Source organism: Pantherophis guttatus, chromosome 1 (assembly GCF_059756535.1).
Source record: "Pantherophis guttatus breed Tessera chromosome 1, ASM5975653v1, whole genome shotgun sequence".
NCBI lineage: Eukaryota > Metazoa > Chordata > Lepidosauria > Squamata > Colubridae > Pantherophis > Pantherophis guttatus.
Genome location: NC_142063.1, coordinates 197,068,049 through 197,092,923, shown reverse-complemented (window position 1 = coordinate 197,092,923; position 24,875 = coordinate 197,068,049). Strand labels below are relative to the sequence as shown.

The window sequence follows — 24,875 nt, the reverse complement described above, 5'->3', positions numbered from 1 at the left end:
AAGGGCAGGGAAATGGGGAAAAGGGACTGTAAGATTTGCCTTCTGAATTAGGTTCCAGAGACTTTTCCTACCTGCTGTTTGGGGTTGTATCTTTCTGCTGCTGTGTGTAAAGCAAAGGAAAGATGAAGTAAAATCTTGAATTAGCCCTGTGATTTTTCACTTAACAACCTCTTCCCTTAATGACTGAGTCAGGGGTCCCAATTGCAGTTGTTAAACAAGGATTACCTATACTGTGACAGTACCGTAAATGCAGAAAATTGGAAAAATAGTTCATAAGACAGTTATCACATTTTAGTAAACGGACTTTTTAATCTGTTTTGATTGGTTAACTGTTTTCTTTTAAAGATTTTTGAACAAAGAATCAGATGGGGTCAGGATCAAGAACTGGTGCATGCCTCCTATGTGGTTTTGCATTTATGGTTCTCACAAGAGCAACTCATCATTTCATTCATCTTTTATTTTGAAAATAAAAATAATTCTAGAAGTTGTGTGGGAGGTCTGGGATGGGGGAAATCTTCATTCCTGAGGAGAAGAGGGGTGTAGTCTAAACTTCTAGAAAGCATGATGGTCAGCCACTTTAATGCACCAGAATATTTCTTGGTATCTTATTCCTAATTTTAGCTAAAACTGTACAGCTACACAGTTTTCTAGAACTGGCTTTTAGAGAAAATATTTATAAAGTTGAGTATAGCAATAGCACTTACCATATTTTTCGGACTATAAAATACTCTGGACTATAAGATGCACCTAGCTTTTGGGGAGGAAAACAAGAAAAAAAAATCTGCCTCTGCCTCCCAGCATCCATCCATTATTCATCTGGCCCGTTCGCTGCTGCCCATTTGCCGTAGTCGATTTGCCATGGCCCGTTCGCTGCTGCCTGTTTGCCACCGCAGCCGATTCGCTGCCGCTGCAGCCTGTTCACCATGGCCCGTTTGCCACCGCCCGTTCTAGAACAGCTGATCGCAGCCGCACCAACCTCCTCCACCCACTGCAATATTCGCTGTATAAGACGCACAGACATTTATTTAATAAAATGAAAATGAAAATTTCCACCCACTTTTTTGGGCGGGGGGGGAGTTCGTCTTATACTCTGAAAAATACGATATATACCACTTCACAGTGCTTTACAGCTCTCTCTAAGCAGTTTACAGAGTCACCATATTGCCCCCATCCTCGGAAGGATGGAAGGCTGAGTCAACCTTGAGCTGGTGAGATTCAAACTACCAAACTTCTGGCAGCCAGCAGTCAGCAGAAGTAGCCTACAATACTGCATTCTAACCATTGCACCACCATGGCTCTTTATTGAGATGTAACTGGCAATAGTAAATTTATGTATTTAAAAATTTGAGTTTAATTTGAGTCCTTTTGACTTCGTGAAACACATACATATGGTTTTTTGGACAATAATGTGGAATTGATTTTCCATTGTCTCTTCCAGGATGGTTATACTGTATATTAGAGATGAATAAAACTATAGGCACAGTATTTACTTTTCTGATAAACATATGTTGGAAAATAAAGTACTGTAGCTCTTAGCTTCAGATGAATTTTATTTTGCAGGTTGAGTTTGATTGCCTTGCATTTTAAAGTGTGTTTAAGAGAGAACGAAAACTAAGTGCTTATTATACAACAATAAGAAGTTTGTGCAATTGACCCTTTGACCTTAATTTCTAAGAAAATGTCACATTTCTCTCTTACTCCTTTGTCTGGTTCAACAATGTGACTTAAAATACTGCAGAGTTGAAAGCTTTTCTGCATTGTAAGGTTATGTCTTGGTCACCATAGTTAGAATTTTGAGGTTGGAGTCAAAGGTCAAATAGATTAATGATGTCAGATACATCTTTAAATGGTTCTAACACTATTTCACCATGTGGTAAGCAGCTGAGCATATTTGATATGACAAAGCTTTCTTAAGTCTTGCTAATAGCAGGATGGCTGGAGACATCTGATGAAATAGACTTTTCCATTGTGTAGAAATGTTCCATATTAAGCAATGGTGGGTATCAACAGTGAGTTGTTTCAGTTCAAAACACCAGAAGTAGTTTGCTGCAATGGTTAAAGGTTTTTACTCTCATTGCCCTCTCTCTCTGTGTGTGTGTGTGTGTGTGTGTGATGTTGTTTTTTTTGGATACCTAAGTCCTGTGATGAATGTTCATTCTATTTCAATAAAAAGCTAGGGAAGGAAGTTGAAGAAGAAACTACAGTAACAGTTCTTTTCACTTACCAGGCTAATGTGTGTATGCAGAGTTAAATGAAAACTGTAGAAAAACATTTCAAAGTTAACATTCAATTTTTTTTCAGGATGTATCTGTTTCAAATGTATTCTTAAAATAATGCATTTCCTATGTATTTAGATATAGGAATTGATATGCTCTATTTGCATCATTTTCTTTCAAGAACCTAACTTGTATTTGCAAGTACAAGGATAAAAAGGAGAGATGAAAAGGAAATTTTAAACTGAGGAAAATAACCATTCTAGAGGGATGCCCACAACGGAACTGTGGCTCTTGTCTTTGGAAAAATCAGATATTTTTGGCATTCTGATATTTTGCTTGCATAAATCTGCTACATTTTGGTTTGCATGTATTCCTTTGTTATAAATATGTGCATAATGTACAATAAAATATAAACAAATCAAAGTATATTAAGATTACTGCTACTACTACTAGGAAATATATCAATATTATGGAACAATAAGAATTCATAGCTTTACTCTAATGCTCTGCAAGGTAAAATTTTGTTTAGTTGATTGGCATTGGGTCTTCTTTTTTGTCATATAAGGTTAAAATGATTGTATCATGTTGAAAAATAATTGCAAATCACTAGGAAACTTTAAAGTAAATAAAGTACATATAGTCCTTGACTTACAACTGTAATGGAGCCTGCCCATCATGATAGTACATTGTAATAGTTGTGACATTTTTTGTGGTGGTTAAAGAAATGCCATGATTGTTGGGTATGGTTTTGCCAAAAAAAGAAGAAGAAGAAGTAAATGCTGTTTTTCAGCAAAACCATTGTAAAACGCAATCATGAGATGATGGCTCTAAATATGGCCCTGTTGCCACACATCCTAAGTTTGGTCAATTGACTGTAGGCAGGGCCTGACTTATGGAACCTTCAGTTCGAATTCTAAGTAGCCCTCAGATAGATCTGTCATAACTTTGAATGCCCACTAAGCAACTGGTCGTAAATCAAGGAGTACCTGTAGGAGAAAAGCAGACAGAGCTGGAGGGCAGAGTTAAACGCGTCATCAGTTTAAAGTCCATGCACAACAGATGCAAGTCCAGCCCCCCTCTTAATTTCCATTGATCCCTATTTAGTGTTGGCTATTAGCAATAACATTTAGACTTATATATTCAGCCCATAGTGCTTTGCAGCATTCTCTGGACTGTTTACAATGTAAGCATTATTTGCATATTGCCCCCAACAATCTGGATCATCATTTTACCAACCTCGCAAGGATGGCAAGCTGAGTCAACTTTGAGACCCATCAGAATCAAACTTCAGGCTGTGGACAGAGTTTGACTGCAATGCAGATATGGCGGGAGCAGGGGGCCATATCATGTTAGGGGAGGACACACTCGTTATCTGCGAGCGTTTGCGTGCTCCGGCCCTCAATGCTCGTCTTGCACCCCAGGTTGTTCAGATCCTCAGGCCCTGGGCCTTTGTTTGATGTTGTGCAATGCCAGGTCTGTGGTAAATAAAGCCCCCCTCATTTGTGATCTGGTTCAGGAGGGGGGTGCGGACCTGGTAGGTATTACGGAGACCTGGTTGGGCCAGGAGCAGAGGGTCCCCCTCGTTGAGATATGCCCTCCGGGTTTCTATGCATTCCATCAACGGAGGTCCCAGGGGAAGGGTGGGGGGTGGTGGTGGCAGTTCTAGTAAAGGAAGGTCTCGCCCCAAGGGAGGCCACTGTACCTCAGATAGCCGGAAGTGAAGTGGGGACAAGGGAGGCAGATGGGCTTGCTGATTACGTATCTGGCTCCCTTCCACGTGTCGGCGGCCCTGCCCGAGCTCCTCAATGTGATTGCCGAGGTGGCGGTTGAGACCCCCAGGCTTATGGTCATGGGGGACTTTAACCTGCCGTCTGTCGGCGAAGCGTCTGAGGTGGCTCGGAAGTTCATGGCTTCCATGACGGCCATGGACCTGACCCAATTAATTTATGGACCCACGCACATGGGAGGACACACTCTGGATCTGATTTTTGTCTCTGGGCAGTGGATGAATGATCTCGAGATAGGGGAGATAGTGATTGAGCCCTTGTCATGGTCGGATCATTCCTTCTTAGGCTTGACTTTCTAACCGCCATATCCCGCCACAGGGAGGCGGAACAGACCAGATGGTTCCGCCCCAGGTGCCTGATGGATCCTGATAGGTTCTAGATGGAGCTTGGGCCATTTCCTGAGGCTCTGACTCATGGCTCGGCTGAGGAGCTGGTGGCCGCCTGGGATAGGGCGGCCGCTGACGCTTTGGACCGAGTCGTGCCTGTGCGGCCTCTGACCTGTCGCCGAGTCTACCTGGCTCCTTGGTTCTCCGAGGAGCTGAGGGAGATGAAGCACCAGAAAAGATGCCTAGAGAGCAGTTGGAGATCTAGTCGCTCCGAATCCGACCGAACACTGGTAAGATCTCATATTAAGACTTACCTAGTGGCGATAAAAGCGGCAAAATGTAACTATTTTTCCACTCTTATCGCATTGGCAGATAATCACCCGGCCGCCCTGTTTAGGGTGACCCGTTCCCTCCTCCATCTGGGAGTGCGGGAGGATCCCTTGCAGGGTCGTGCTGAGGATTTTGTCCAGTATCTGCATGATAAAATCACTCAGATTCGGAAAGGCTTGGTCTCTGACTGGGTAGGTACAGACGGGATGATGGGTGCCGGTCTTGAGACTGCCATTTGGGAGGAGTTCGACCCTGTTGCTCCTGAGGACGTGGACAGGATACTGGGGCGGTTGAACGCAACCACATGTTTATTAGACCCATGTCCCTCCTGGTTGGTGCTGGCCTCCCGGGAGGTTACGCGAGGCTGGCTCCAGGGGATTATCAACGCTTCCTTGAGTGAGGGTGTCTTGCCATCTGCCTTGAAAGAGGCGGTAGTGAGGCCCCTCCTCAAGAAGCCTGCTCTGGATCTGGCTGTTTTGGCTAACTATCGTCCGGTCTCCAACCTTCCCTTCTTGGCGAAGATTGTTGAGAGTGTGGTGGCGCGACAGCTTCCTGGGTACCTGGATGAAGCTGTCTATCTGGATCTGCTCCAGTCCGGCTTCAGGCCTGGGTACAGCACGGAAACGGCATTGGTCGCGTTGGTGGATGATCTCTGGAGGGCTCGGGATAGGGGTTGTTCCTCTATCCTGGTCCTGTTAGATCTCTCAGCGGCTTTTGATACCATCGACCATGGTATCCTGCTGTGCCGGTTGGAGGGGTTGGGAGTGGGGGGCACCGTTCTGCGGTGGTTCTCCTATCTCTCCGACTGGTCGCAGTCGGTGTTGGCAGGGGGGCAGAGGTCGATCCCGAGGCGCCTTGTTTGTCCTCTCGCCCCTTCTGTTCAACATTTATGTGAAGCCGCTGGGTGAGATCATCCGTGGCTTTGGGGTGGAGTTCCATCAGTACGCTGATGATATGCAGCTGTACATCTCCACCCCAGGCCATCCCAATGATGCCCTTGAAGTGATGTCCCGGTGCCTGGAGGCCGTGCGGATCTGGATGGGGAGTAACAGGCTTCGCTTCAACCCTTCCAAGACTGAGTGGCTGTGGCTTCCGGCGTCCCGATATAGCCATTGCTGGCTATTGGGGGCGAGTTATTGGCCTCCATGGATAGGGCTCGCAACTTGGGCGTCCTCCTGGATACACGGCTGTCTTTAGAAGAGCATATGATGGCCCTGGCCAGGGGGGCTTTTTATCAGGTCCGCCTGATTCGCCAGTTGAGTCCCTTTCTGGATCGGGACTCCTTACGCACAGTCACTCAGGCACTCGTCACTTTCCGCCTGGACTACTGCAATGCTCTCTACATGGGGCTCCCCTTGAGGAGTACCCGGAGGCTCCAACTGGTGCAGAATGCGGCCATGCGGGGGATTATGGGAGCGAGGGGCCGCTCCCATGTGACACCTCTCCTGCGTGAGCTGCATTGGCTTCCAGTGGTCTTCCGGGTGCGCTTCAAGGTATTGGTTACCACCTTTAAAGCGCTCCATGGCATAGGACCTGGGTATTTGTGGGACCTCCTTCTGCCACCGATAGCCTCCCACCGACCAGTACGGTCCCACAGAGAGGGACTCCTCAGGGTGCCGTCAGCCAGGCAATGTCAGCTGGCGACCCCAGGGGGAGGGCCTTCTCTGTGGCAGCTCCTGCCCTCTGGAACGATTTGCCCCTGGAGATAAGAAGGATATCGGATCTCCGGGTCTTTTGCCGTGCCCTGAAAACTTTTTTTTCCCATCAAGCAGGGCTGGCGTGAACCCCCCCCCCACTTTTTTAGTTTTTTAGCTTTTTAGCTTTTAATCTGTCAATGGGTTTAATTCGAATTGTTTTAAATTTGGGCCAAAGTATGTAATTCTTTTAATAATTTTAAATTTTGTATTGGTATGTGTTTTAGTTCTGGCTGTGCACCGCCCTGAGTCCACTAGGAGAAGGGCGGTATACAAATTGAAGAAAATAAATAAATAAATAAATAAATAAATAAATAAATAAATAAATAAATAAATAAATAATAAATAAATGTTGCACTTTAATCACTGCACCACCAGGTCTCATAATTGACTAGATTTCTATGTAGAGGCTTGAATGCATTTCTGTGTTGCAAATGGTTCTGATTATTTGCGCACGACCTTATCTGTTAATCAGTATTTACACCAATATCAATATTTGCTATTCTTTATCATTATTTTATTCTGTATAATGTTGGTATATACTTTGTGAATTAAGGCTTAAATTACCAAACACAAAGTTGTTCAGTGTAAACCGAGTAAGTAACAAATAACATGGTCTGTTATCACTGCTTTAATCAAAATATTTCTGCAGAGCAGTGATATTGTAAACAAGCTCACCTTTTGGTAATGAACTTAATTGTGTATTGTAGAAGATTTTGAATATTCAGAAGACTTCAAGTAATTTTGGCTGCAGCTCTGCAGTAAGGCCATTTTGTTCAGATGAAAGAGCAATCTCATTGTCTTTTAAAATAGAATTAACTAGAAAGTTAGGCCTCTGCATTTCTGGGACAAGTTTAATGATGTTATAATGTACCAATAACTGGTCTTAGAGGTATATTTACTGAGGCTTTCTTGAACATAGTTAAGTAGCTGAAATTGGTTCAGCACAGCTTCCATCTAGCATTGCATAATGCAGCAAGGAATATTCTCAAAGACACAGCACTGGAGTTATCTGCTTATAATTTATTACTGATATAACTAGGATGCAGGGAATTGGATTTTAGCCTCTTCATTGGAAAGTTACTAATTAGAGAAGCTGTTGAAATTGTTTGAAAAAAGCAAATATGAAAATTTGTTCAGAAAATGAAATGGACTCTGCTTCATCCTCATAATCTGCTCTAACATTCAGTATCCAGTTACTGTTGGCTTGAAAAACCAGATATTTGCTGCATAAAACTGCTCAAACGGTTTTCATTCAACTGCATTAACCTAGTTAAGATTGAATAGTACTTAGCCTCTTCTAATACATTTTATTATTTAGAAAGTGGAATAGCAGCTAGAATGAGTTGTGTGTGATAACATCAAAGCCATTGAAATGGCCCAGATTAATTTCCTTTTCTGACAAAGAAACCAGGGCTGTTCACTGCTTTTCATTTGAACAGAAGATTTCATGCATGTGAATATAGCACCTGTTCACAAGTCCATAAACGAAATAGAATTTCTGTTCATATTCTGCCCTCTGATCCAGTGTTGGATATATGCCACTGTCATATTTGAAACAGATAGACATTGACAGACAGATACAGACAGACAGACAGACGGTTGCCCTTTAAGAATTGCACCCCGGGTCAGGCTGCCCAGCTCCATAAAGGCAGACTTGAGCAGACTTGAGCATCCTCAGGAAAAGGAGCACCAGTCGGAGAGGAGGAAGGGGCTGGATTTCCCTCGTCTGGAATAGGTCAGGGATTCACCCTGGATTCTTGCACGAAGGAAGAATCGGCGGGAAGCCAGTAATTCTGTGAATATCTTGAAGCTTCAGCTGGTGCAAAATGTAGTGGCATATGTAGTTATGAGTATCTCTAGAAGGACATATTACCTGTTTTGTGAGCTACACTGGTTACCACTTTGCTTCCAGGTTCAATTCAAGGTGCTGGTTTTGACCTTGAAAGTGCTACATGGCATGGGGACAGATTATCTGAGAGAATATCTTTCCTCAGTTACATCTACCTGTCCCATCAGATCCCACAGGAGAAGCATGTTGTGGGACTTATCTGCTAAAGAGTTCCACCTGATAGGACCTAGGACATGAGCCTTTCTGCTGCAGCACTTGGCCTTTAGAACATCATCTCCCACTTAGGTGACGTTAGCCCTAACCCTTATAGTCTTTTGGAAAGCCTTCAAAACTTTTTTTTTCATCAGACTTGGACATCTTCTGGCATCAGATAGCCTTCATGGTGGTTTGATTACATATAATATTCTAATTTTAAACTTCTCACAATCTTGGTCTTATTTATGTTTAATCAATTTAATAGTTTTAAGTGGTTTTTCTAATACATTTTAATCATTAGTTTAAATGTATGCTGCCCAGAGTCACCTTGTGTGAGATAGGAAGCTATATAAATTTGATGAATAACTAGAATTGCAATTTTTTCTTAGATAAAGAAGAAAACCACAAAGATGTTGTAATATTATTATGGCCATGTAAAGCAAAAGGATTGGACTCAGGCAGCTGGTGGTTAAATAAGTTGATATCTTGATATGTACAAAACAGGCAGGAATAATGGGCAACTTCAGTATTGTCCCTAAAGATCTCCATCTACTTTCTGAAATGTAATAGTAATCTATAAATTATAATAAAGTCCAGGAGACTTTTAGTTCTACATAAAATGAAATTTATGTCCTTTTGTATTTTCAAAAATTAGAAAAGTATACTTTAGACATGAAAACCTGCTGGATGAGTTAGGGCATCTGGCTGGCTGTGCATTCAACTATAATAATAATGTATCACCATCAACATCGACAAAATCACCATCAGTCAATTGCAAAAGGTAATTTTTCTTGGAACAACTTACATCCTGCAGTGATACAGTTTACGCTATCAAAGCTATCTAATTTTAGAGCAATTTAGCTTCCAAATTTTATATTTCCATCTCTATTTTATGGTTCTACCAGTTATTGCTTACAGGAAATAGTATTTCTTGCAAATCTTCCAATACACTGTTGTTGCTTCTTTGTCATGCTGTTGCTTGTAGTCAGTCTGTGTGATCTTCTTGCATAGCTAACCAGGTGGTCCACTGTTTCTTCAGCTTCTTTGCAGAGAAGCAGCCTTTGCTGTCTGTCTTCTCAATTCTGGCCTTGTATGCATTTGTTCTTAAAGACTTGGTCTCATGCAACCAGAATTAGCCCCTCTGTCTCTTTCTTCAATTTTGCTGCTCTTAGCCATTGCCAGGTCTTCTTCTCATCCACATTGTCTGCTACTTAGGTCCTACATCTGCCTATCCCAGATCTTACAACTGCCTTTCTCAGGTCCTACATCTGCCTACATTCCAGGTCCCTAAGAAGAATGCATTTGATTATTCCAGGTCTTTGAGCAGGACTTGATAGGTGGATAAAAATGCTAAATCCAATGTAAACATCTGGCTGACTGTGTGATGACTCCTCCTCCTCCTCCTCCTCCTCCTCCTCCTCATCATCATCATCGTACAATTTACAAAATTTAAAATAACACTTGGAACTGAACAGTTGCAAATCTCTTAATGAGTCCCAGAAGTAAAATAAGCGCTAAAATAAAGCACTGGTTTCATTCTACTCCGATAGTACATAAAAGATTGAACTCTGCATCAAAAATTATTTGGAAGCAGTGTCTGAGATACTACACAAGCATAGTATATTTTCCATTCTTTCAAACAGCCTACTTTTTCTCAGGTGAATGAAGAAAGTTGGAGTGTTGTAACAAAATCAGTGGTGCTATTGCTCACACAGGGTCCAAAGCATTTCTTTTAACCTACTTTCAAAGCATGCACTGCCATATTAAAAAAATATATGGTATACATTTTTTATGATTCAATATGTAAAACTATAGTACTGAAATTTTACATATAATATACAAGAGATTGTGGGCAATATTCTAGTATCAAGAGGATCGCAACATTTTTTAAATTCCTTATAAGTCCTGTTTTGCTCCTCTAGATGCATCAGCCTAGATTTAGAGTAGAAATGTAAATTACAACTGCACACCTTGTTCCCCTTGGATAAATTCAGTCTTTTGTTTCTCAAATTATAATTCCATGTTCTATGTGTAGATCACTTTTAAGCTGTGAAAAGTCCTTGAATGACGTGTGTGCATGTGCGTGTGTGTGTAAGGTTTTCAAAGTTATATGAATGTATCAAAACTTCCTTCCTGACAAGATTCACAGATTCACAGTTACACATTTTTAAAGATTCTGTATACTGTACATAATAAATAGTCATAGTAAAGATTACAGCAACAGCTGCTTCTTGAATGGGAAATTGTACTATGTAAAATGCATTGGGAGAAACGCTGAAAATATGTTTCTCCAGTTCCATTAGTTTCAGTCTAATTTGAGAATGTGTAAGGATATAATTTGCTAACATTTAAGCGAAAACTCGCTTACAGATCCCTACATCTTACATAGATAGGACCAGAGATTTGTAAACTGCAAATAATTTCAGGAATTTACCTTATACTACTATTATGAAGAAGGTTATTTGTTTTTTTTTTCAAAATATCATCTCAGAGACAAAATATCTATATTGTTTGTTCTTATACTATAAGGAGCAATCATAATATGGCTAAAAGTATAACAGAAATTTGAAAATATATAATTTCTAGGAGAGGGCTTTTTTGTTTGTTTCCTAGCTACAATTTGGAGAATTGTTAATACAGATTCATGTGTCAGAAATTGAATTTTGCCAGTAAAAAATGTCTCATTTAATGTCTCATTTAAACCAGGAATATATTTTAAGATAGATGGACTGCATCAACAGTTGCATTTCTACTGAAATAAAGAATATTATTTATATTTGTCAAACAAATGGGATGACTTAAAAGCAAAATTAATGAAACCCTGGAATAAGATCTCTAACATCACATTACATTTACCAAGTCATTTGCTGTATAGCTAATTAGATTCAGTTAGTAGGACTTGCGTTTCTTCTATGTTAAAGTGATTCATTTGGAATCTATTTAGACAATTGAGATTTATGCTAACTTTTCATAATGCAACAGTTCACAATGAGATTATTTTATGATGCAAAATGATTCTTTCCTGTGCAGTTTTTACTGTCAATTTGTAGTGGATTAAATTGGTCATAGCACTATTCAAGTTATGAGGAAATACCATCCACCAAGAGTCTTGGTGGCGCAGCAGACTAAAGTGCTATTAAGTAGCACCAGCTGCCTGCAATTACTGCAAGTTCAAATCTCATCAGGCTCAAGATTGACTCAGCCTTCCATCCTTTCAAGGTGAGGACCTGGATTGTGGGGACAATAAGCTGACTTTGTATAAAAAAGAACACCGCTTGGGGTGGGGGGGGCGAAAGCCCTACTAAGCAGGTATATACAAAAGTATGAAGGCTATTGCTTAACGCACTGTAAGCCGCCCTGAGTCTCCGGAGAAGGGCGGCATATAAATCGAACCAACCAACCAACCAACCAACCAACCAACCAACTAACCAACCAACCAATAAATAAATAAATAAATATCCTTAATTCCCTTCAATTTTAACAAAAATACAGTATGTTTTTTGCTTTTCAGACACAGCAATTTAGGATCAAAGGGCTGGCTGGTATTGTATTGTGATTAGTAGGCTTAATGTGAGGAACCTGGCTGAAGTACTATCAATTTAACACAAGTAATCATGGGCTATTCACTGTCTCAAAACCTAAGCTTACTTATGTTGTTATCTATACATATAGTGAGTACACTGCCCATTATTTCCAGCAAATAATAGAAGTATACTCCCAGCATTTCTGGAGAATTTGAAGTTCAGAAGGCTGTTGGAATTTGATTTAAATGGAATTATTATTAGGATATCAGCATGCAGAAGTGTATTGTTTGTCAGTCATATTTTTTGATTGAAAGTAGCTTAACATAACACATGAAAAAAGAAAGCCAAGTTTCAGGGGAAAAACCACTAAAAGGGGAGTCTTACCATGTCAGTCATACTAGTTAGGTATGCATTTCCTGTCCCTTCGAAAATTCTGCAATAATGTGAAATGGCCTTGAGAAAACATGGCTCCACTAGGCAGTCAGTTTTCAAGGTGTGAAAAATAGGTTGTATTGGATGGGGCTCAGACACATACTGGAGATGGTATTAACCCCAGTCATATCATATTACATTTGTATATATTTTTATTCCTTTAGTTGAGAGAAAATACTATTTATTCCCTTTGCTCCACATTTCATTTCTGGAGGCCAGCTGTGATACGCAAATGTAGCGCTGCGGGCAACGGGTGCGGCTGTGACAAAATGGCGGCCGGCTCGAACTAACATAATTGGGAGCACGAAGCTCCTCAGTGTGACTACTCCAGATAGCGAAGTCCCAGGGCAGAGAAAGCAGACCGCACTAAAGGGAGCCTGGCTGCAAAGATGGGCACTAAACAGCACTGTAAGTGGGAGCGTGAAGCTCCCCTACGTTTGCGGCAACTGTAAGAAGAGCGAGGCTGGAGCGCGAAGCTTCCAAGGCCGCTGCTGTCAGTAAGCTGACGGAAAGAATGAAACGGATAGCTGCCTAGGCAGGCGAGGCAGCAATTAGCGAGCACCGAAGAAAATCCCTTCAAAGAAATCGGGCTGACACTGTCAGTTCAACAAAATGGCTGCCCGACAAGCCCGCTGGGGAGCGCGAAGCTCTGCATGAAAATTTGATTTAGGGAAAATTTGATTTAGGGAGCGCTAAGCTCCACAATAACCAAAGAAGAGAGTCCCAGCCCCCCACGGGAGCGTGAAGCTCCACAATACCCCAGAACAAAAGACCTGTCAATGGGGGACCTGTCAATTTAAAATGAACAGGGAGCTGAGAAATCCCCTCAGCCAGACCACTAAGGCAAGCTGCTGAGGGAAAACAGTCCTTACTGTACTAGTCCAAAACAGCCAGAAATCGGAGATCCAATTAATAGTCCAGGTCAAATCCAGTAGATCTAATCAGGAGAATTGAGTAAAAATGGAAGAATAGCCAGAGAAACAGTCCCACACATCTGTCCAGACTGACTGACTGAGTCAAAAGGTGGAAGCCCCTAGTAACAAGGGCGGGACTTAACAACTATGACAGACTCAGTCCATCAATCTGAACAGACGAGTACAACCCATGCCTGGCTGCTGTCTCCACCCAACGAGAAGGTGCATCTCAGGTAGGACCAATGCCCCATTTATTCCCTTTGCTCTGCATTTCATTTCTGAAAGGGTTGATAACATTTAACTTTTTTTCGATCCAATATAGTAGAACCTACCTTCCTTCCTTCCTTCCTTCCTTCCTTCCTTCCTTCCTTCCTTCCTTCCTTCCTTCCTCCCTCCCTCCCTCCCTCCCTCCCTCCCTCCCTCCCTCCTTGAATAAAAACAAAAAGACATGCATTTAATAGCAATTCCCCAATTAGTTCCCATAAATATGCATTGTAGAATCTAAGAATAGTGAGAATAGTAGTAGTAACAGTAATAAGAATAGTAAGAACAATTAACCAGTGGAACAGCTTGCCTTCAAAAGTTGTGGCTGTGCCATCAATTGTGGCTTTCAAAAAGAGACTGGACAGCCATTTGTCAGAAATGGTATAGGGACAACTGCTTGAGCAGGGGTTGGACTAGAAGACCTCCAACATCTCTTCCAACTTAATGGCTCCCTACTTAATGTTTCAGTAATTTTCCACCTTCATAAGATTTTTGCTTTTAGCTACAAAACTTTATCTTGCCTCCCCTTCTTTGAATATCCCTCTTTTTTTATGTCTCTGTTTTTGACAAATACCCATCCAGGCCTAACTTCCTTAATTTTCTCAAAGGATCTCCTTTTCTGTAACTTCAGATAAACATCTCCTTCCCAACTTCTTCTTCCCTCCCTATCTCATGATGTCTTATATTGAATGTCATCTCTTTTATGCCTTCAGATTGTGTTTCAAAATTCATATTTTCGAAGTAACCCTTTGGCTCAACTATGTATTCAAAAACTAGTGTACTACACTGGATAAGAGACTGGTTTAAATCTAACTACATTTGAATTAAGCTAGCCAATTTTCTGAGTCTTAGGATGCAATTGTCCAGTAAGCAATATGATAATTACTGATCTTCAAAAATAGATATTGTAAGGATCACAACGTACAGCTGAAATACATTGAAGAACCAGGATCTTCTTCCAATATTTGCCATGCATCTGAACCAGAACTGAATTTAAATCTGCTGTTGTGTAATTTAACACTGTCTCTATGCCCGCCCCATTTCCTTTATAATGAAGAGGAAGCCAGTTATTAAAATAAAACAAAGCAAAATGAGCCTGTAAATCTATTCCTTATTTTTACGTCATAATTCCACTATAAGTGAGCTGAAATGCTGTAAGATTACAGCACTCCAAATTAAGAATAAAATTTCTTTTTTAACTATATACTTTTACTTCTATTCTTCTTGAATATTTTCATTTTAAAACATTTCACTATTATGCTATATTAACGTAAACTGACTGCTATAGATTTTCTTATGAATATTTTTTAAAAAAATATTGTAATTTGAAAAGAATTTTGAAAAACGAGAATTTGAATTTGTGTTTTATGTGTATATAAACATTAGATTATACAGCTTTAACAATAATATTTTCTGAAGAGTTTGTACTTATGTGATTCTTGGTTTTTTTGGTGATACTAATTTTCATTAGTTTTGAATGTGGTAATAACTGTAACTACTGAAAATAATTTTAACCATTCTCCCTTCTAAAGTAACTATATTAGCATTTTGTCCTTTAAATTTAACTGACTGACAATTTATAAATTGCATATTTCTTGCCTTACGTTGAGTGTTAGAATGGAAGACATTTAATATTTATATTAAGGATGCCCTATTGATGTTTAATAGGGTTTTGTTGATTTTTAGACCAATAACAAAAATTAAAACTCTGGGTGGTCATTTATTATTTTAACAAATGCTATTGTGCCATGCAGTTTTGATAGACAACTCCATTTAAACACCTGTTCAGCCATAAGTATCTGTTCTGAATTATTCTGCCCTTGAAACTCTATTCTTTTTAATGGATGTCAAAAGTGAGGATAGTAGGCATTTATTATCTCTATAGAGGACTTAGAAAGGAATAAAACACAGTTTGACTGCAAACTTGTCAGTATTGCATCCCATTGGACCAACAATAAAAAGGTGAGAATGGAACTGTTATTGCTGGTGCATTCAGCATGCAACCATGACCTGTTTAATTGTTCTGGCATAGAGAATCCATCCAGGAATTAATGACAAAAGTGATGGAACTCTGAATGTAAGAGCGCTATGGACCAATTACAATGAAGATTTGTTCATTTAAAATAAATGTATAAACATTAGAATAGTTGTTGTTTTGTTTGTAAATGCAAGATAAGTGAATGGTGTTTAGTAACAGATAATTTAAGAGGCCATCAGGAAACAATCCAAAACCTCCTTAGGATAGAACAATTTTTTGCAGTCTGCTTGCAGTTTAATATATTTGGGGGGCTTCATGTAGTGGTGGGTTTCAACGGGTGTTACCACCGATTCGCTTCGTGCAAGTGCATTGGATTTCAGAACAGCTGAGGCACAGCAATCCGCTCTGCCGCACCTATCAGCTGGATTAAAAATGAACAAATATAGGTAGGTATAGCATAGAGGCGGGCAAGAGGGCCCAACTGATGGTCGGAACAAACCAGTTCACTCTCACCACCATCTCTGCTACCGGCTTGCCTGAACCGGGGAAAACTGGTAGCAACCCACCACTGGCTTCATGTTGGAAAAGTAATATAGAGTGATCTTTTCCTCTCTTGTTGGATTACTTCTGGGTCAATAGATTGTAATATTAACTTCCATAAAGTTAGCATACCAAAGAATTTTATTAATTTTACTTGGTATTTATTAATCAACGGCTGTTAAGTACACTTTATAAATTGTTAATACTGTTTAGATGGGGAGGGGCATGATGGCTTAGTAGGTAAGGATGCTGCAAGTTTGAGACCCAAGCACCACACAACCATGTGAGCTCCCATTCCTCGCCCCAGCTCCTGTCCACCTAGCAGTTCAAAAGCATGCAAATGCAAGTAGATAAAGAGGTTTCAGCATGGAAGTATCTTTGGATAATGCTGTCTCTCTTGGCTGAGAAATGGAGATGAGCACCACCCCTGGAGTTGGACACAACTGGAAAGGGGAAACCTTTACTATTTAGGTGTGCTGTCACTAAAATAGTGGATTCCATAAAATTATATAATGATAATGGTCAGAATTACCTTTGACTTAATTAGTATTTAATGAGAAAGGAAAATGGCCAGGGATAATTAAGCTGAAAATATAAGAAGGGTTTTATTTTTCAAAACCAAATCTTCATTGGCCTGTTAAAAGTGAAAATAATCAAGTGTTTTTCTCTCTGCTTCACTTTTTCTTTCCTGCAAAAATACATTTTTGTAAATAGACCTTAGTAAAATCCAAATTAATTCAATAACTTTATAGTTACCAGAAATATAGAAAAATGGAGCAGTGAGCATTATAATTTTTATGTTGAAAGACAGTAGATGCATGCAATTTTGTAAAATAATACAAACTAGTATGCTTTTGTGTTCTACATCTTCAATGCTTTATTATTACAGAGGAATTATTATCGTCCTCTGTTATACAAAGTAATAAAACATGGGATTCAGTCTAAGTTATTTGCACTAAGATTCCATTCAGACAGTGAGGTTTAAGTTGCTATGGTCAACTTTTCCAAATTATTTAAGCACCAAAATATAACTAGCATAGTTTGACCCACTAAATTTAGTATTTTATCTCCTTTGAAAAGTCCTTGAATTGATTGTCATAAAAGTGCTTTTTCAAAAGGCAACTGTACTTTGCTTTTTCCTTGAAAACGTTTTGCTTCTCATCCAGAAGAAGCTTCTTGGATGAGAAGTGAAATATCTTCAAGGAAAAAAAGCAAAGTTCAGTTGCCTCTGAAAAAGCACTTTTGGGACAACCATGACCTGGATAACCGAGAATCTCCATAGATGCTTGAATTGATTATTCAATAGAATAAAGAAATAATTTTGATGCAAAATAAAATTATCCTTGTGGAATAGATGAAAACGAGGGGAAGAAAATTAGTAGTCATTAATGCATGTATATATTATACTCAACAAGAGCCTGTAGTATAGTGGACTAAAGCACTGTTATTAACATCTGCTGCTTGCAATTACTGCAAGTTCAAATCTCACCAGGCTAAAGGCTGACTCAGCCTTCCATCCTTTCTAAGGTAGGTGAAATGAGGACCCAGATTGTGGGGGCAATAAGCTGACTTTGTATAAATATACAAAAGTATGAAGGCTATTGCTTAACACATTGTAAGCCCCCCTGAGCCCCCGGAGAAGGGCGGCATATAAATTAAAGTAAAATAAAAAATAAAATAAAAATACTCAATTAAATTAAAAGAAATATATATGTTATATAGATTGTGTTTGAGTAATTTGAGTATTACCCCCAAAATAAGTTCATTGCCAAACAGATAAAAGGCAGATTTACAAAAATTGTAATGGGATGAGGGGGGGAGGGAGAGAGGGAGGGGGGGAGGGAGAGAGAGAGAGAGAGGGAGGGAGACTTAGAAATAGTGGTTCTTACTATTTTCATTGTTATAATATGAGATCAGTTTATCTCACCATAGTCAAGGAATCTGTGATTAGGTCATCAGGCTGCATAGATTCTAGGTATTGGTGGGCATTTCATTCATATAAATTTTCATCTTTTAACTAAAATAGGTGTGTATAACTATCCTTTGAATTGAAATATTGTAGCAATGCTCAGATCCCAAATCCCTCAATAGGCCAAATAAGAATAATTTCTAATGCCATTGTAGCATTAGTAATTTTATTTTGATTTTCTGGGAAATCAGTTGATTATAATTCTAGATTTAGTGCCCATTTTACCTGAGTGTACTTGTGTGTATGTTTGTGTATTCTTCACATATAATATGATTTAATATATGAGTGTATTTTAAATAGAACATTTTTTTTATTGAAAAAGTTTTCAAATACAAATTTCCCCCCCTTTTTTTCCCCCTCTCCCTCCCCCTCCCTAACCCCCCCTCCCCACCCATCCCATGACTTCTTCATAACAAAAAAAAAACCTAATTCATAACAGATTACTTACTCCCTCCTCTAGATATTGACCTTTACTTACTAAAAATATTATTAATATTATAACATCCCCCTTTATCCATACATATCAAAAAAGAGAAAAGAAAGGGAAAAAAAAAGACATTATACTATGACATTATAAAATAACTTCTCCACTTTAAAACTATACGATAAGTCCTACTTTAACATTTAATCTTCTATATATATTACTATAACATTCCAAAGCGGCCTTCCCCATAAAATCTAGTTTAACATTTATTCCACTCTATCCATTTCCTCCACTCCCCTAAATATAACACTTAAAAATCCCTTTTCTTAGACTAATCAATCTACTAAATAGCTTATTCACCCACTATCATGCAAAATTGCCATACACAACATTTCTTAACATCTTTGATTCACTGCCCACACTTCTTAAAAATATATGTCTATATTTTCCATTATATCTAAATAAAAAAAAGGAAAAGACAATGACTTTAAATTTATAATCCATATAGTATCTTCTTTGAGGTCTTTCCACTGGATTGGTAGAACCAACATCCGTAATCGGGTAACATAGCTTACTGGTGCAACAGTTTATTCAGGATCTTCAATCATATCTGCCCCCATCAGTAGTAAATATCTTCTTATATGTATAAAAGTAAAAACAACCACCCGAGTGACATTATAATTATATTCCATATAGTAATAATTGTGGGTTTCATCAGGATTATTAATTCCCATCATCGTAGTGGGTAACAACCTGATCTTCTGCATGCCCCAGCATAATTCTCTTGCCTTGTGATTCAAGATAATATAATATGTTTATCAACACAAAAAGAAATTCCAAAATGGATAATTCAAATCCATCAGTTTAAGGCTCGTTTCACGTCCCCAGATTACGGCCATGCAGAGATCTGCCACAAACCTCAGGATGATATTAACCAATACGTCGCCTCTTCTGTGTTTACACATAATCGTTCATATTTTAAAATCACTGGCTTCACTGTTGCCTGATTAGAAATTTCTGTTTTTATGCCACCTATTTCTTTTTTTTCTTTTCTTTTTGTGGGTTTGGTTTCCATCCTGGTTCCCTTTCTATAAAGTGTGTATCATCTGGTCGGTTTTTATTCTGCTTTGTAGATTGGTCTTGTTGGTTTTGCTTTTGTATCTCATATTTCTTTTTTATCCCTTGTATATCCCCTAATTGGTTTCCATGTTTATCCTTGCCTTGATAAGTCATCACATTAAGATTAGATGCCTCTTCTCTCAAATTTGTAGATAGTCCAGCTGGGGTATCCAATAAATCCAAAGGCAATTTATCTGGTACAGTCTCTGTAATTCGATATTTTACCTTTATTTCCGGCTCCTTCTGCTTATCCTGTATTATACCTGGAGATGTTAAGTTCATTTTCAACCTATTTTGATAAAATTCTCCCGCTCTTTCAACAGTATTTAGCTGATATCTTTCTCCTTGGTATCTAAATATAATACCCACTGGGGCGTCCCACCTGTAGGAGATATTTCTCTTTTTTAACTCATTCACCAGAAAACCAAATTTCTTCCTTTCCATCAATATCTTAGGTGGGAGTTCCTTGTAAATCCAAATCTTTCTTCCATACAATTGCAAATTAGAATTGAAGGAGTTTTGAACGATATTATTCCTAATTTCCTTATCTGTAAAATAAATCACCACATCTCTAGGCCATTGCCTTTGCTTAGCAATCCAGGAGTTGATTCGATAAACTCTGTCGATCCTACAAAACACTTCGTCAGGTTGAACCTTTAGAATCCCAGCTAGAAATTCAGAAGATATTTTCCTTAAATCATCTCTATTATTTTCCTGCAAACCTCTTAATCTTATCGCATATTCTGTAAAATTATATTGTACCATTAAAATCTCTTTTTCAATCTTCTGTTGCAGATTTTCTGCATTACCATACTTTTGATCAGCATCCATTTTAGGTTTTTCTTCTAAGCTATTATCCTGAGTGTTTGTCAAATCATTTTCAATTTTTTGAATTCTATTGTCCAATTTATCTTGAATTTCTTCCATTTTAGACTCTAGTACATTAGTATTTGTGTCCAACTGTTTCATAAATCCTGTAAAACCATTAACCACTTTTGAGAGTTTTTTCTCCAAAAAATCAAACTTAGATTTCACCAATTCTTTAATTTCCTGCTTAAATTTTTCAAATTGCTGATTCACAATCTCCTCCCTTCTTTCAATCTCCTCTATAAAAAATTCTATTATATTAAAGTCAGGTTTCTGAGACTGAAGAATTAAGACTTGTTCCTTTAAGTTGTTGGTGGGGGGAATCCCCCCCCTTCTTGTTTATCTGACTTTATGAGTCTCAGTGCCATGTTTCCGCCCAGGCAGGCTTTGTTTAAAAAAAAAAGCAAGAAAAAAAAAAAGGGACTTCTTTCCAATCAACAACAATATCAGGTCTCCAAGGGAAAAAAAAAGAGAAAAAGACACAGGAGCAAAGTTTTGTCTACAAATGTAGCCAGTGGTATTTATTCCGCTACATTGTAGTAATAGAAAACGGAAAGACTTTCCCTTTCAGCCTCTCCTCCAGCCAACACCATTTTAAAAGGCTTCTTTTTTTTTCCTCTTTCTTTTCCTCCTCTCTCTTAAGTAATTTTTTTAAAAAAAAAAATCAGTAAAATACTTGCGGTTCAATATTACAGGTCCAGCTCACATTTTCTTTGAGTAGTCTGTTAAATTTGCAGGCTTGCTTTTGACGCCTGGCTCTGCATCAGCAGAGGTCTCCCAAAGCCCGGAACAGCGGCTGGGGATACGGGGCATCTCATCCGCTCCGTCCCAAAAGTAAAAAAAAAACTTTTGGGACTCCGCAGAGAGTTCTACCCACCCCTGCCGGCTCTATCTCCGTTTCCTCATGGAAACGGAGTTTTTTCGAGCTGCCATTCCGTTGTGAAGGCGGCTCTAACAGGCGATGGAAGCTGACGATCCCAAAGGAACCTCTGGCAGCGGCAAACAGCAACCCGGAAGTCTTAAATAGAACATTTTTGATACTTTTTAATTGTTCTGTTATTTTCCTTTTATGTTAATTTGTATTTTAATGTTTGATGTTGAAATTTAATAAAGAGATTATGAAAAAAATCTACTTAATAAATTAAAAAGGTAATGGTTGTTTGATGTCATGTACATCTCTCTTCAGATAACAGGACTCTACCAACTCCTTTGTACACATCAAAATCTGTCTAGAAGGACCTCAAACTTACAAGCAGATTTGGAGACAGATTCTATCAGTAATATCTGTTATGTTGATGGAACAATTGCGGGCATTATCTAAAATATTCAGTGCAATGGAAGAAAGAGGCATGTTGGAATTAGTGCTAAATAAAGGTCTGAAGCTGAGACACAGTATTTAAGCTTTGAGAGAACTGCAAATAATTGAAGTTTTACTGAAGCCAGTGGATGTTATCTGCTTAACTTATTTGGGGGGGACGATCCCCTAAGCTTATTTTTTTAAAAAAGAGAACTCTACCTTTCAGTGTGGTATTTTAGCTGGAGCTTATTGCAACAGTTCATTTAAAAGCACAATTGCCCTTTCCATGAAGTTTTGTGTTTTCTAAAACATGGGGGGGGGGGATCACTTCTGTATCCTATTTACGTTCCCAAATGAACTAATCCTTGAATTAGATGTATTATTCCTTCTTTGTATATCATCATTAACTTTCAACCTTTCCTATGTATAGATAGATCTGTTCACATATAATAGCTGAAATTCCCCTTGACATGGAAAGAAAAGTGGGCAAATATTCTTTTTTTTAACCTTGATTATAAGTAAGCCCTGAAAACATTTTGTAAAGAGAGGTATGGATTTTGTGTGCTTAAGACAGTAAAATAGAGAAATTAGTACATATAAGGCTGCTTGGTATAACAGGAGGAATCAACATTAATTTAAATCTTACGGCTTTTCTGTTTGAGGGACCTTCAGCTAAGAAATAGAGTTTATGCTGCATGAAGTCAACTTGATTTTTCAATTCACCATTCTTTCAGAGGCGACAAGTATAAGCATTTTTATTTACTTTTCTGTAATTATGTTCTTATTAATATAAATGGATTTTAAAATTTTAAAACTGTTTTTTTTTTTTAATCCTTGAGGCTAGATTTAATATAACTGTTACATTCCTAGGAACAACACCAGCAGCTATGGGACTGCTAAATCCTCAAGCTTTTGTCTCTTCTTGTTTTATTTAGTGCAGCTGTCTAATTGTAGGAGAGCCTTAGAAAAAGAGCTCTTCTTCAGATTTTGTTTTATGACAACTATCAAAAGAGCTGCTTGAGGTTTAAAATACTGAGAGGTTGCCTGAGAATGTATGTTTGAGTATGGTGTGGGTTGATTCATCTTTTCATGACTATAAGGCTCCATTCAGAGCGGGTGAGGATATGAATGGTTGTGAGACTGGGATCAGGGACCTATTTTCTCTGTTTAGTTTTAAAAAAACTTTACATTAAAAAAAACCTCTTTAGTTATTATTTTGGGGATATTAAAGCTATTTGAGGTTTAGCTTACCAGTCTTCTTCCTTTTGTTTCTGTCTTAGCCGAAATCAGAAATAAATTATGGTGTTATTAATTTTTTCCCCTACTAAACTGCTGCAATACTATTACAGGCATGAAAACCACAGAAAGGGTTTGGTGGCTACTTACAGCCTACGGGCTGTGAACTTCCCATCCCTGGTGCAGATGAAAACTTTTGAAGTGCAAATGCAACATACATTGTCACTGATTGTTTTAGCTTACTGAATAATTAGGCCAAGAAATATGCATACAGAGTTTGTTTAATTATTCATACATTGTTTGTCATCTTTCTAATACTTGACGGTATATAATAAAGAATGGACCAAATTTACAATGCTACCAAGACAGGAAGGATAACACCAGTATAATAAAAATATAGTCAGTTGAGCCAGTGATCAAAGTGGATGCTTTGCATGTGCATTTCGAAAGGTTAACAAAGGCACAGGGCCACTGATGGAAAGGCTCTTCTATGAGAAGGAGTTGTACCACTGAACAGAGCCTCAAGGGGATTTATTTATTTATTTATTTATTTATTCATTACTGCAGTTTATATGCTACCTCACTCTGGAGACTTTAAATGGCTTATAGAAAACCATGTAGAGTGGAATTAGAAACAAAAAGAAGTCAGAAACAAGGAACAGCTAACAATATACAACCCTTTTCATTTACCGTATATATTGAGGATAGTAAAGGTCTTCTAAAAGATCCTTTCAAGGATCTGTGAAAGCTTAATTGGGAGGGATAATCCAATTATCTGGGGCAAAGCTGGGAGGGAAGCTATTCCAGAGGAGGTGGCAATCTTTGTGAAGTCTCAACAAAGGGGTCCCTAGAGATGTTATTTGGTTGGTAGTAGACACCCAGCAAGCCGTTTGTTCCTGATGTGACTGAATGGGCAAATTCAATCTGAAGCAAACGATACGAGATATCCAGACTATAAGCACAGGGAGCTTTAAAACTAACAACCAGCATCTTGAACTATTATAGTTGATATCATCTATCAGTATGTTTCTAATTGTTCTAGAGTTTCTGGATTTCACCAATACCTGTAAAAGGCCAGTAAGTGTTCATGAATAAGGTGGGGTGGTGGGAGTGGGGAAAACCTGTGTGTTTCATTAGCTTGTAGCACCTCCTCTCCCGCCCACCTAAAAAATGAGCAGAATGAAGGTTCTGAAGCTATCATCTGTCAGTAGAGACTAACAGTCAAAAATATTGAAATTATATAGTTGGTTGGAGAGTGTGAGGGGGAAAATACATACACATTGTGTTGTAGGGTCTGATTTATATAATTGCTGAGATGGCCGTAAGGGGTGCTATTAAATGTTTATTTGGAAAGAAGACATGAGCCTCTTTTCCATAATCAAATAGTTATCTAAAATCTCATCCATGAAGCAGCCAATCAAGAGAGAAGCACTGGAAGAAGAAAGAATCTCAGGAAATGCTTGCAGAACAATAGAAATTGTTGGTTGCAAGGGAGTATGTTGACCAGGTAGGGATGGAGATTGGCAGCCATAATCAATATTGGTGGCAGAAAAAGACCAGAAGGAGCTAATTGAGTTCCTGTGCAAATCAACCCAGAGGACTGGCCTCTTAGGGCAAATTAAACAAAAAGGCCCCAAACCCTGGCAAGTGTAGTAAGCAGTCATAGGCTCTGACCAATGATAAAGGCCCAGAGCATAGGAAGCAAGCCTAGAGATTCTGGCCAATAGAATAAATCTAAGTAGTAGTAGAACTAAGGCAAAATACAGTATGTAATCCAAAAGAGAAGACGAGGGAATAATAAAGAAACAAAAATCATAAAAAGTAAGGCTTAAATCAAAGTAGGATAGTAATCAGGATATATAAGGTAAAGCTCCAGCCTTTACTAACCAGTAAAGGCTGGAGCCTCCATTT

At 38.8% G+C, this 24,875-nt stretch overlaps 1 protein-coding gene and 1 long non-coding RNA gene across 6 annotated transcripts in view; both read left to right on the top strand.

Moving 5' to 3' along the window:
- MACROD2 (mono-ADP ribosylhydrolase 2) overlaps positions 1-24,875 on the top strand; it is a 1,140,895-nt gene that overhangs the window by 102,874 nt on the left and 1,013,146 nt on the right. The gene's annotated exons all lie outside the window — the stretch shown is intronic.
- On the top strand, positions 1,855-21,817 carry LOC117674418 (uncharacterized). Of its 2 annotated transcripts, none has more exons than XR_004593851.3 (2): positions 1,855-1,996; positions 21,618-21,817. It is a non-coding gene; the product is annotated as an uncharacterized LOC117674418 (long non-coding RNA). The 2 variants fall into 2 exon arrangements; XR_004593852.3 differs by lacking the exon at positions 21,618-21,817 and adding an exon at positions 2,398-2,639.